The 12051-nt window shown below is 40.8% G+C and overlaps 1 protein-coding gene across 3 annotated transcripts in view; it reads left to right on the forward strand.

Annotated features, from left to right (window-relative positions):
* gstcd (glutathione S-transferase, C-terminal domain containing) overlaps positions 1 to 12051 on the forward strand; it is a 171290-nt gene that overhangs the window by 37212 nt on the left and 122027 nt on the right. The window lies entirely within an intron of this gene.

Genomic DNA, 12051 nt, shown 5'->3' on the forward strand with positions numbered 1-12051 from the left:
TGTCCATGATTGCAGTATTTAATATACAAATTGTATCATTTACTATTTTTGTGTTATATTATGTATTTTTAAATAGTTAAACAAAGCAGCTACATGGCTATCTGAGCTGGATTTTTAAATGACTTTAAAAGTTTGTAATTTTTAAAAAATAACAGCTAAGTAAGGTAACTATGTTCCAAAGTCCAAAAATAGCTTTTATTTCTATTCCTACATGTATATTTACTTTCCGCTTCCAGCACCAGCAGGTACAATCAGTAGGCTCATCTGTTACATATGTTTTCCAAGATCAATGTGTATTTGTTGCCAAGGATATTTTAAGTCAAGATAGCTGGCAACACTTTCCCTTTTGTTGGCTGTATGTTGTTTTTAATTACCATTCGAATTTGACAGGTTGGTGATGTAGAGCTTTACATGTAACCTTACTAACACAAGCGTGGCTTAACAGTGATCAGTTAGCACATCTTTGTGGCTGTAACTTTGGTGGTGGTTCATCCATGAAGCATTACCTTTACCCTTTTAATGAGGAAGGCGAGACTTTAAGTCTAGTAAACAAAATGTATTTGTGTTACTGAGATAACAAGGTGTAGAGCTGGATGAACACAGCAGGCCAAGCAGCATCTTAGGAGTGGGAAAGCTGACGTTTCGGACCTAGACCCTTCTTCAGAAAATGTTATTTGTGTTACTTCCAGGCAATATATACTTTTTAATTCTCTTCCCAGTATTATTCGTGCATCTTTTCATTCTCTTGCTTTAACTCTCCTGAAAATAAAGCCCTATTATATTCACTTATTAAAATACAATGTATTTCTACGGTAACAGATGCCTGCCCTCTGACAAATGACCACTTTTGTGTATGAATCTGCCTGGAGAATATGGTTTGCAAGATGTTCACTTGGGGGATCAACACGGCTAAGTCTGAACTTGTCCTAACTAACTATCAATACGCTCATGCACGTGGTATTTATTTCCTTTGTGTTTTCACAATCTTACTGTTTACACCGAATGATCCTATATCCAGTTCAGGCATGGTGAGGCAACCATGCTGTAATCCCACAGTAGCTGTTTTATCTGATTCTGTATTAATGAGATTTAATGTTTATTGTCATTACATTTTCTAGTTGCTTCCGTTATCCAGACAGATGAAAGCAGTACAATGTGACTGTTTGCTTTGAAAGAGATACTGGAACTACACTCTTCCAGTCAGAATGTGACCACTCTAGAAATTTAACTAAGTGATAAATCATAAGAGTCGAAGAATGAATCTCCCCCATCCACTACCTCAGGAAATACATAAGGCAGCTATTTCAGGCATAGTAAAAAATGCAGTGCCTGGCCTTTAAGCTTTACGTCTGCTATGTTAATTCTTGACATCTGTTTCACTGGTTTTACCCTGTCACAAATACTCACAAGCTAGATTCACCATGTTCTGCATATTGCTTTTTGCCTTAAAGTTTCCTTGTGTGAAAAGCAGTCGAATTGTGTATAACAAATTGCATTTTGAAAGCATATTTGAAGTCAAAAAAGGTCTGAGTTGCTTCAATGATGTCTAATAAAAAAAAACTTTTATAATACATTATTGGGGTAGTCAGAAGCATTTTACATTCACTCTTTCTGGTGTGGAATACACAGCAAAATCTTACAATTGGCTTATAACGTAAATGCCAAGTTAAACTGTGTTTTTAGTGTTTAAGAAATGAGTACTGGTATGCTTTTCAAATAGTGCCAACAGATCTTTTAAACTGGATAGGCAGACTGAGCCGAGGTTTAAAAACTGGCACTTCCAGCATTACAGCAATCCCTCAGTCTGAGTTGTGAATAGTGTTCTAATCCTGGAATAGAATTGAATTGAATTACCTTCAGACTCAGAGAAGCCAGAATTTTCATTTCTCCTTTTGCTCAGAATGAAGGTGGGTAAAAGTTTAAAAATTGTGGCAGGACCTGATTCAGGATTCCCATCATGTCAGATTTTTATGGGCCTAGCTTAAGCATGCAGATTATCAGCCCATCACAGCAACCCTACCTTTGTCAATTTCATTATGCAGCTGGATATGGCAGAATCCTTAAAAGTACTGATCGGCGGAGGGATCTGGGTGTACAGGTACACAGGTAACTGAAAGTGGCAACGCAGGTGAGAAAGGTAGTCAACATGGCATATGGCATGCTAACCTTCATGGCCGGGGCATTGAGTTTAAAAATTGGCAGGTAATGTTGCAGCTTTATAGAACCTTTAGTGAGGCTGCATCTGGAATATTGTGTTCAATTCTGGTTGCAACACTACCAGAAGGATGTGGTGGCTTTGGAGAGGGTACCGAAAAGATTTGCCAGGATGTTGCCTGGTGTGGAGGGCATTACCTTTGAGGAGAGATTGGAGAAACTTGGATTGTTCTCACTGGAACGATGGAGTTTGAGGGGTGACCTGATAGAGGTCTACAAGATTATGAAGGATATGGACAGATTGGACAGTCGGAAGCTTTTTCCCAGGGTGGAAGAGTCAGTTACTGGGGGCCAGGGGTTTAAGGTGCGAGGGCAAAGTTTTTAAAGGTGAAATATGAGGCGAAGTTTTTATACAGAGGATGGTGGGTGCCTCGAACTCGCTGCCGGGGGAGGTAGTGGAAGCAGATACTTAAGTGAAATTTAAAGGGCGTCTTGACAAATACATGAAAAGGATGGGAATATAGTCCCCGGAAGGGTAGGGGGTTTTAATTGTGATAGGCATGTCGGTGCAGGCTTGGAGGGCCGAAGGGCCTGTTTCTGTACTGTAATTTTCTTAGTTCTTTGTTCATTGATATTTTGGACCCACTGCTCTTTCCGCAGAGTTGAGCCTATTTTGGTAGGTAACATAGTTCACAGCATGTCAGAGGAAACACGAACCATGGGAAACACCTAGTTCAGTGCTGGGAACTTTTTGACAAGTAATTTGAAAGTGTTGCCAGCTTCACATGACCTGATGCAATCTTGTAGTTTAGTTTCTAATAAGTGAATACAATATGGCTTTATTTTGAAATGGTAAGTGACCATTAGGTTGACCATCATTGAGGAAGTGTTCAGATGCATTTGAATATTTTATTCAGTTGACAAAGTACTCTTCAGCATTCAGCGGTTTTGAGATTCAGACTTCATTGTGTCACTTACACCCTGTGATTTAATTTTTTGTTTGATTGATTGTCTAATTATCGCTTCAGCTTTATAGCACTCCCACAGAGAGCCATTTGTTTCATTGCTTCAAAAAAGTTTAACTAATTCACATGTTGAGATTTTGTTTACACAGCTGTGCTTTGGAATTCCATTCTGAATACTCAGCTGTTCCACGTTACGCTAATGGATTTGGCTCAGTAGGTTACATCATATAGCTGGCAAGCTATGAAAAATGAAAATCACAATATTCAAGGACAATCGGCTACTCTCTCATTAGGAAGAGATAGGGGTGGTGAGCTTACCTGGAGTTTCAGCAGGTCTCCGATGACGTGTAGTTTGAGAAGGCAGAGCCATGTTGAACTCAGCCAGTTACTTGTGGCATTATTCTGCATCACAAGCAAACCATCCTGCTAACTGACCCCCATGCAATGAATTTATTTTGATTGGCAGTTTTATGAGCAGTTAATAGGGTTGAATATCTTTAAGTTTTTGAATGGCTTTTTTTTATTTTGACAGTTTTATAAGCACTTAAGTTTATTAACTTTTTTTCAAGTAATGTTCCAATAGCTGTGTGTTTGATTGGCAGTTTTATGAGAAAGAGGATTAAAGATTTTTATGAAGTAGGGTTTATTGTCCTAGAGGGCATGGGGTATATGAGGAGGTATGAGGTGCTTGGTGTTGGAGAGGATTAGGGTGACAGGTGACAGCTAGGGTGCTTACCAATCGTTTTCAGAATTGTGATGATGTTCCAGTCAGCTGAGACAGGCTTTCTAATCTCCTGTGTTTGCCATCCGCCTACCTCTCTTCATAACAGGCCTTTTGTAGGACGTATGGCCCTGAGTCCAACCTGTCCCACTAACCCACCAAAAATATTGTGTTCGCTTGTAGTGTCAGGCAAGTGCTGGGGTTATGACATCAAGAATTGCCCCGAGATGCATCTTTGGCCAGACAGTGCTATAGCTAAACAAAGATACCATTAGAATTAGAATAACAATCCTGATTCTCAGGATTTATACAGATTATCTTAGGTTACGCAAGTGAGAGTTCCATTTCTAAATATGTTGTATATGTATGGTACTGAAAACGTGAACAATATTTCAAAAGTGAGATGGATAGTAGATAAATATGAGGTGCTACATTTTGGTAGGGCAAATCAGGGCTGGACTTATACACTTAATGGTAAAGCCGTGGGGAATGTTGCTGAACAATGGGACCTTGGAGTGCATATTCATGGTTCCTTGAAAGTAGAGTTGCAGGTAGATAGGGTGGTGAAGAAGGTGTTTGGTATGGTTGTCTTTCTTGGTCAGTGCATTGAGTATAGGAGTTGGGAGGGCATGCTGCGACTGTATAGGATATTGGTCAGGCGTCTTTTAGAACACAGCATTCAATTCAGGTCTCCTTGCTATGGGAAGGATGTTGTTAAGCTTAAAAAGGGTTCAGAAAAGATTTACAAAGATGTTGCCAGGGTTGGAGAGTTTGATTTCCAGGGAGAGGATGACTAAGCTGGGGTTATTTTTTCTGGAGTGTTGGAGGCTGACGGATGACCTTATAGAGGTTTATAAAATCATGAGGGGCATGGATAGGGTGAAAAGACAAGGTCATTTCCCCAGGGTAGGGGAGTCTGAAACTAAAGGGCAGTGGTGTAAGATGAGAGGGCAAAGATTTAAAAGGACATAAAGGGCAACTTTTTCACGCAGAGGGTGGTGTGTGGATGGAATGAACTGCCAGGGAAAGTGGTGGGAGCCAATACAATTATAACTTTAAAAAAGTGTCTGGATGAATATATGAATGGAAAGGGTTTGGAGGGACAGAGGCCGAATGCTAGGAAATGGGATTAGATTAGGATATGTGGTCAACATGGACGAGTTGGACCGAAGGGTCTGTTTCTGTGCTGTACGTTTCTATGACTTCATCAGTGTGCATGTAATTCATTACTGTATACAAACCTTGGACAATTGTATTGGCAACTTATCTATACTGACCACCATATATTTTCAAAATGTTTCACTTTCAGCATTGATTATGAAGTGTATGTACTGTGAATTACTTGCCAGTTATCAAGAAATAACCTGCTTATGTACGCTATTCAAATCACTTAAAATTTTGAACAGTTCTAATCAGTTTCCGTTCAACCAACCCTTCTCTGATTCAAAGAACTGAAGTGCTTCATCTTAGTATCAAGGCATGACATTTCATTTGTACCCTGCATTGACAACTGTCTTCGGATTTTTTGCTCCTGTGTTAGATACTGTATTCCAGTGCATCCTAACCAATGCTTTTTTTGTTATACTTGGGAGCAGGTGTAAAGCTGAAATAGTGTAGACCTATATCCTAAGGATTCCTGTTACTTTTCTTTTTTGTTTGAAATTGTTCATTGAATGTACTGAAAACTGGCCTATTGATGAGACATTCATTTTTGTTTTGACTTTATTTTGTTGATGTCGCACTGGATAAGCTGAATGTTCATTCCCTAGTTTTGTTTACCATTGGCAAAATTTTGAACAATTCCCAAATGTAATAAAAACATTAAGGGCCTCTAATCCTGACCTCCCTCAAATCCTCCATGCCCCCACCCCCCCATGCCAACTCATGCAACCTTATGTACCCATGCATTTCCCATGGCCACTTATATCCTTCCCTGTTCTTCCACACAGTCCCATGATTCCTTGTACCCTGCATGTCAACTTAGTATAAATATATGGTAATCCATAGCACTTCCATTGCTTTTTGTAACTCTAATGCTAACCTAGGGTCAACGTGTGCCAATCGATGAACCTCCACCCGTTAGATTTTGTAGACTTTACTATATTGAGGAAAACATACCCGTATTAATATAAGCCCATTCAATTAGTTTGAATCCCTTCAAGTTCATATCATAAAAACAAACATTTGCACTTATAGTGCCACAATAAATACAGCTAATCACTTTATAACTACTTGGAACTGTTTATCAAACTGTGAGCTTGCAGGTCCCTGTCATGATCATGATAGGTTGTGAAAGGAGTCGAGTGCACTAATTGTATAATGGTAATCCGTCAGGCTTACATCAACAAACATCTGTTGACATTGCAAATACTGATTATTTTTTAAACTGAACCACAGCAGGCTGCCTTTTTTTGTTCAAAATTAAAAAGGCAAGTTATTTAAATGACTTGATAGTTGACTGTTGCACAAAGCTTATTGACTTCCAAACAAATTAACACCTACTGTTAACAATTCCAAAGGGTTACTTGAACTTCTCCAAAAAGGATAAGTGTGTCCCTCCAATGAGGTACCTGACCTGTCCAGAGATAGAGAGATTTAGATTTTTTTTCTCAATATGTAAGGACCATGAGTAGTGTTTCAAAAATCTGGCTGACAAAAATTGCTTCTGAGTGAAGGTAGCTGCATTTTTAAATGTGGCATTGCCTTTCTGAACCATAATACGTGAAATATCACTCCCTGATATCTGGTTCTGGGCTTTCAGAATCATGGAACCATTTTGGCTGAGGTGCAGAGCTTGGCAAAATTTAAGGCCATCGAGCCGTAACTAACATTAGATTTGCGACATTGTATATAAATAACTCAAAGTAATAGTTAAAATATTATGATTTGAATAGTCTAGTTCTTCCTTTGTGTTTATATTTTGAGATTATTAGTCACTGTTTTGAAGAATGTATCAATTTTGACTGTTTCAAAGAGAGCTAGGTGAGTGGACGGATGCATGGCAGATGCAGTTTAATGTGGATAAATGTGTGGTTATCCACTTTGGTGGCAAGAACAGGAAGGCAGATTACTATCTAAATGGAGTCAAGTTAGGTAAAGGGGAAGTACAATGAGACCTGGGTATTCTTGTCCATCAGTCAATGAAAGCAAGCATGCAGGTACAGCAGGCAGTGAAGAAAGCTAATAGCATGCTGGCCTTCATAACAAGAGGAATTGAGTATAGGAGCAAAGAGGTCCTTCTGCAGCTGTACAGGGCCCTGGTGAGACCGCACCTGGAGTATTGTGTGCAGTTTTGGTCTCCAAATTTGAGGAAGGACATTCTTGCTGTTGAGGGAGTGCAGCATAGGTTCACGAGGTCAATTCCGGAATTCCCATATATTGAAAGATTGGAGCGACTGGGCTTGTATACACTTGAGTTAAGAAGGATGAGAGGGGATCTGATTGAGACGTATAAGATTATTAAAGGATTGGACACTGTGGAGGCAGGAAGCATGTTTCCGCTGATGGGTGAGTTCAGAACGTGAGGACACAATTTAAAAATAAGGGGTAGGCGATTTAGAACAGAGTTGAGGAGAAACTTCTTCACCCAGAGAGTGATGGATATATGGAATGCACTGCCCCAGAAGGCAGCGGAGGCCAACTCTCTGGATACTTTCAAGAAAGATATGGATAGAGCTCTCAAAGATAGTGGAATGAAGGGTTATGGGGATAAGGCAGGAACAGGATACTGATTGTGGATGATCAGCCATGATCATAATGAATGGTGGTGCTGCCTCGAAGGGCCGAATGGCCTACTCCTGCACCTATTGTCTATTGTCTATATAGCACAGAAGTTTGAGTCTTACAATTAATTGCGACAATCTATAGTCTTCATGAAAAGGCCTCAGGCAGACAAATGATTAGCCATTCAAACTTGTCTGTGAAAATGTGGCATTTCCTACATTACATTGTGATTTTCTTATCAAGATTGGGTGGAACAGGAACTCTTTTATATCTGTTTTGCTGCATTATTTAAGGCTTTTATGATTAAATGCCTTGCTACTTTAACAATGACATGTTAGGCTTGCTTGAATTCTGTCAGCATTACCTGGTCCGGCCTACATATGACTCCAAATCCACACCAATATGGTTGACTTCTAGCCAGCACTCCTCTAATTTGCATGGCTGTGCATGTGTGCATTTGCTCCAAAACTAAATGCAACATCATCTTCCATTTTCAGAAGTTGCTGCCATGCACAGGCCTTGGAGTTCCATGAAGCAAGGAAAAAAATTAGAGCAACCACTTCTCCTAATTTGCCATTTTAATTACCTGCCAAGTCATTCAGTAAAAACCTAACAGAAATAAGCAAAAATGCTGAAGTAATCTTGAAAGAATTAAAGAAACTTCTGTTAGTTCTTACTCCCCAGCATCACCCTGAAATATAAATATAACACTCAGTTTCTTGTTTCTACTCCAAAGCATGATTTTAAGCCCTTCTGCTATGTCTCCTGCACCCTAACCTGCAATGAATATGTGAAGCTTATAGACTTATTTTCACGAAGATTGTGACTAGATAATCAGCTACCACTGTCATTTCCTTCTGTTAGCTCACCAGACTAAACCTGCTGTTGGATTCCCTAGCCTTGAACTTCTTTTTCTAGTTTTTAGTCTATTTCCCTACATGCCTTTTCAAGGTTTATCTTGACTCTCATTTTCTGGCCTTTCAGTCCTGTTCCTAATCAACCAGTGATCACATAACTGCCCTACCTGACTCCCAAATTAGCTCATATTCTTGCTAGTTCTTTCTCCTTCAGTTACTGTCTCCATTTTTCTTCAAACCAGCCATCAAGATAGTCTTCTGAGAAAAAAGTTAACCGTTATGTCTTTGCCAACTGTCACCTCATCTCCAAATCCTTTTCATCATCAAAGCCTTTGAAAATGCTGTCAACTCCCAAAGCAGAATCGTATTCAGCACATTTGCAACCTCATGGCCCAGCACAAATATATTCTATCATGGCAACAAGAGACAGGATCAACTCTGGTTCAATGAAGAGTGCAGGATGGCATGTCTGGAGCCATATGTAAAAATAAGCTGAGTGACTCCATAACCAATGGATCAGACCTAAACTGCACTACGACATCCAGTCATGAATGGCCATGGACGATTAAACAATTCCCTGGAGGAGGAGATGCCATAAATATCTCCATTCTCAATGATGGGGGACCATAAGACATGGGAGCAGAATTAGGCATTTCAGCCCATTGAGCTTGCTCTGTCATTCGATAATGGCTGAAATGTTTTGCAACCCTATTCTCCTGCCTTTTCCCTGTAAACCTTCGTCCCCTTCCTAATCAAGAGCCTATCTATTTCCATCTTACAGTCAAAGACGTGGCGTCCATAGCCCTCTGTACCAAAAATATCCCACTGATTCAGCACCCTCTGTCTGAACTAATCAGCAGTGGTTATATGATTACCTTTAGGCTAGTTGTTTACTTCAGATTTCTATTGAACTAAAATCAGCCATAGTGGAATTCAAACCTGTGTCCCCAGACTATTAGCCTAGGGTTCTGGATTACTAGTTCAGTACCATTGCTATACTGTCACACTGCCCTAAACTTTGTTTGGTAATGTTCTTGTGGAGTGCCTTTGACTATCATACTTCATTAATTGTTCCATATAGATGAAGATTGTTATATTGACTGTGAAAAGACAGAGACCACTTCAGAGTGTTCATTTCATCATCTCAGCAGGCACAGCTTGGTTACATTATTTTGTATCATTAGTTGTGTTTGTATTTCAGTTAGTACAAGTATGTGGCTTTCGGCAATGGATTGGTATGGCTGGGTTACTGCAGCTGATGGTGCTAAATCTCATGGTGTCACTCTTGTATTGTTTGGAAATTATTCTACTGAAAGGTTATTGTTCCCATAAAAGCTGACTTCATTTTCTCACGTTTCTCTCTGATAGTGTGCGCTGGAGCCTTCTTGACTCACTCATTGCCTGCAAGTTTAGCATCACTTCTACTACAATACCATAATTGCTGTGTTCATGAGATTCAAGTAATTGTCAATGAATATACATGTTGGCATATTTCTTTGTTGACCCACTTCATGTACTAACTAAAAAGGATTGCCCGCACACACACACATATTTGGGACTGGATTGAGATTCCTTAAACAACCTACAATATCCTTTAGAGATAGTGAGCAGAAGATATCTTTAGGCATTGGAAATACTTGAACTTTCATTGGTTGGTGAAAAATGTTGAGCAGTGTCTTTCCTCACAATTATAAAGGAACTAGAGTTTGTAAAATACAAATGAAAAGGATACAGTAAATTGTACGGTTAGGACAGGATGAAACAGGTTCAAATAAGTGAACCTAAGTTTAATACTGAGATGAGAAAGTTCTACAAGCGCAGGGTGATCAACATGTGGAACGGACTCCAGGGTATACTTGAGATTGAGCCTTGCTCTCAATGAAAATCATGTAAAGTCACTTAGCACCCAGTCCTAAATGATCCTATTTCTGTAATGATGCTTGATAAGATCTTCTGATCCAGTAATACACATTGTTCTGAATACTTTCCTTCCATCATATACTGTAAGGATTCTGCTAATCTTCAATGAAGGAGGCAAAACAAATTACTCAGCTGTTGCAATAAATTCAGTTTTGATTGTACTACAACAAAAGCATGTCTAATTTAATAACCTGAGGCAAGGAGAAAGTGAAATGATCATGAGAGCATTCTTAGGATGGTTATGCAAACATTGAGAGGTTACCTAAAATTTATTTCCTTAATCCAGAAATGTGATAGCCTTATCAGCATGCAGGCCTTTGAAATGTGAAATTTTGAACTGTGAGATGATGCTTGAGACAGATTCCTGTGAAGTGTCAAAACACAAGTGCTATATTTCCGAATGACTGCATTATAATTAGCCCCAGTAAGGGTTCGAGGACAGTCTTAGTTTTAAATATTGCAATAAAGTTTATTTCTTTATCCATTATTTGTAAGGTGCCTTGAGATTTCTTTCTAAATGTTAAGGGTGCTCTCCAAACCCTGTTGTTTGTGTGTGCATAGGTGTCTGAAAACCATTTCTATTCAGGCATGTAATTATACACCCCGGAACAGGTAGAATATGAACTCGGGCCTCTTGCTTCTGTGATAGGGACTCTGCCACCCCACCTCAAGAACTGTACATGAGCCCGTTTACTGGTGCACTCTGAATTATTGCTGCACCAGTCCAATTTTCCCCGTTGCTAATGGCATCTCTCAAAAATAGTTGTTTCTCCTAATGTCCAAGTTCTTCAAGGACCGCAACTTTCCCCCCACAGTGATCGAGAATGCCCTTGACCGCATCTCCCGCATTTCCCGCAACACATCCCTCACACCCCGCCCCCGCCACAACCGCCCCAAGAGGATCCCCCTCGCTCTCACACACCACCCCACCAACCTCCGGATACAACGCATCATCCTCCGACACTTCCGCCATCTACAATCCGACCCCACCACCCAAGACATTTTTCCATCCCCACCCCTGTCTGCTTTCTGGAGAGACCACTCTCTCCGTGACTCCCTTGTTCGCTCCACACTGCCCTCCAACCCCACCACACCCGGCACCTTCCCCTGCAACCGCAGGAAATGCTACACTTGCCCCCACACCTCCTTCCTCACCCCCATCCCAGGCCCCAAGATGACATTCCACATTAAGCAGCAGTTCACCTGCACATCTGCCAATGTGGTATGCTGCATCCACTGTACCCGGTGTGGCTTCCTGTACATTGGGGAAACCAAGCGGAGGCTTGGGGACCGCTTTGCAGAACACCTCCGCTCGGTTCGCAACAAACAACTGCACCTCCCAGTCGCAAACCATTTCCACTCCCCCTCCCATTCTTTAGATGACATGTCCATCATGGGCCTCCTGCAGTGCCACAATGATGCCACCCGAAGGTTGCAGGAACAGCAAATCATATGCTGCTTGGGAACCCTGCAGCCTAATGGTATCAATGTGGACTTCTCGAGCTTCAAAATCTCCCCTTTCCCCACCGCATCCCTAAACCAGCCTAGTTCGTCCCCTCCCCCCACTGCACCACACAACCAGCCCAGCTCTTCCCCTCCACCCACTGCATCCCAAAACCAGTCCAACCTGTCTCTGCCTCCCTAACCTGTTCTTCCTCCCACCCATCCCTTCCTCCCACCCCAAGCCGCACCTCCATCTCCTACCTACTAA

This window comes from Stegostoma tigrinum, chromosome 1, assembly GCF_030684315.1.
Source record: "Stegostoma tigrinum isolate sSteTig4 chromosome 1, sSteTig4.hap1, whole genome shotgun sequence".
Lineage (NCBI taxonomy): Eukaryota > Metazoa > Chordata > Chondrichthyes > Orectolobiformes > Stegostomatidae > Stegostoma > Stegostoma tigrinum.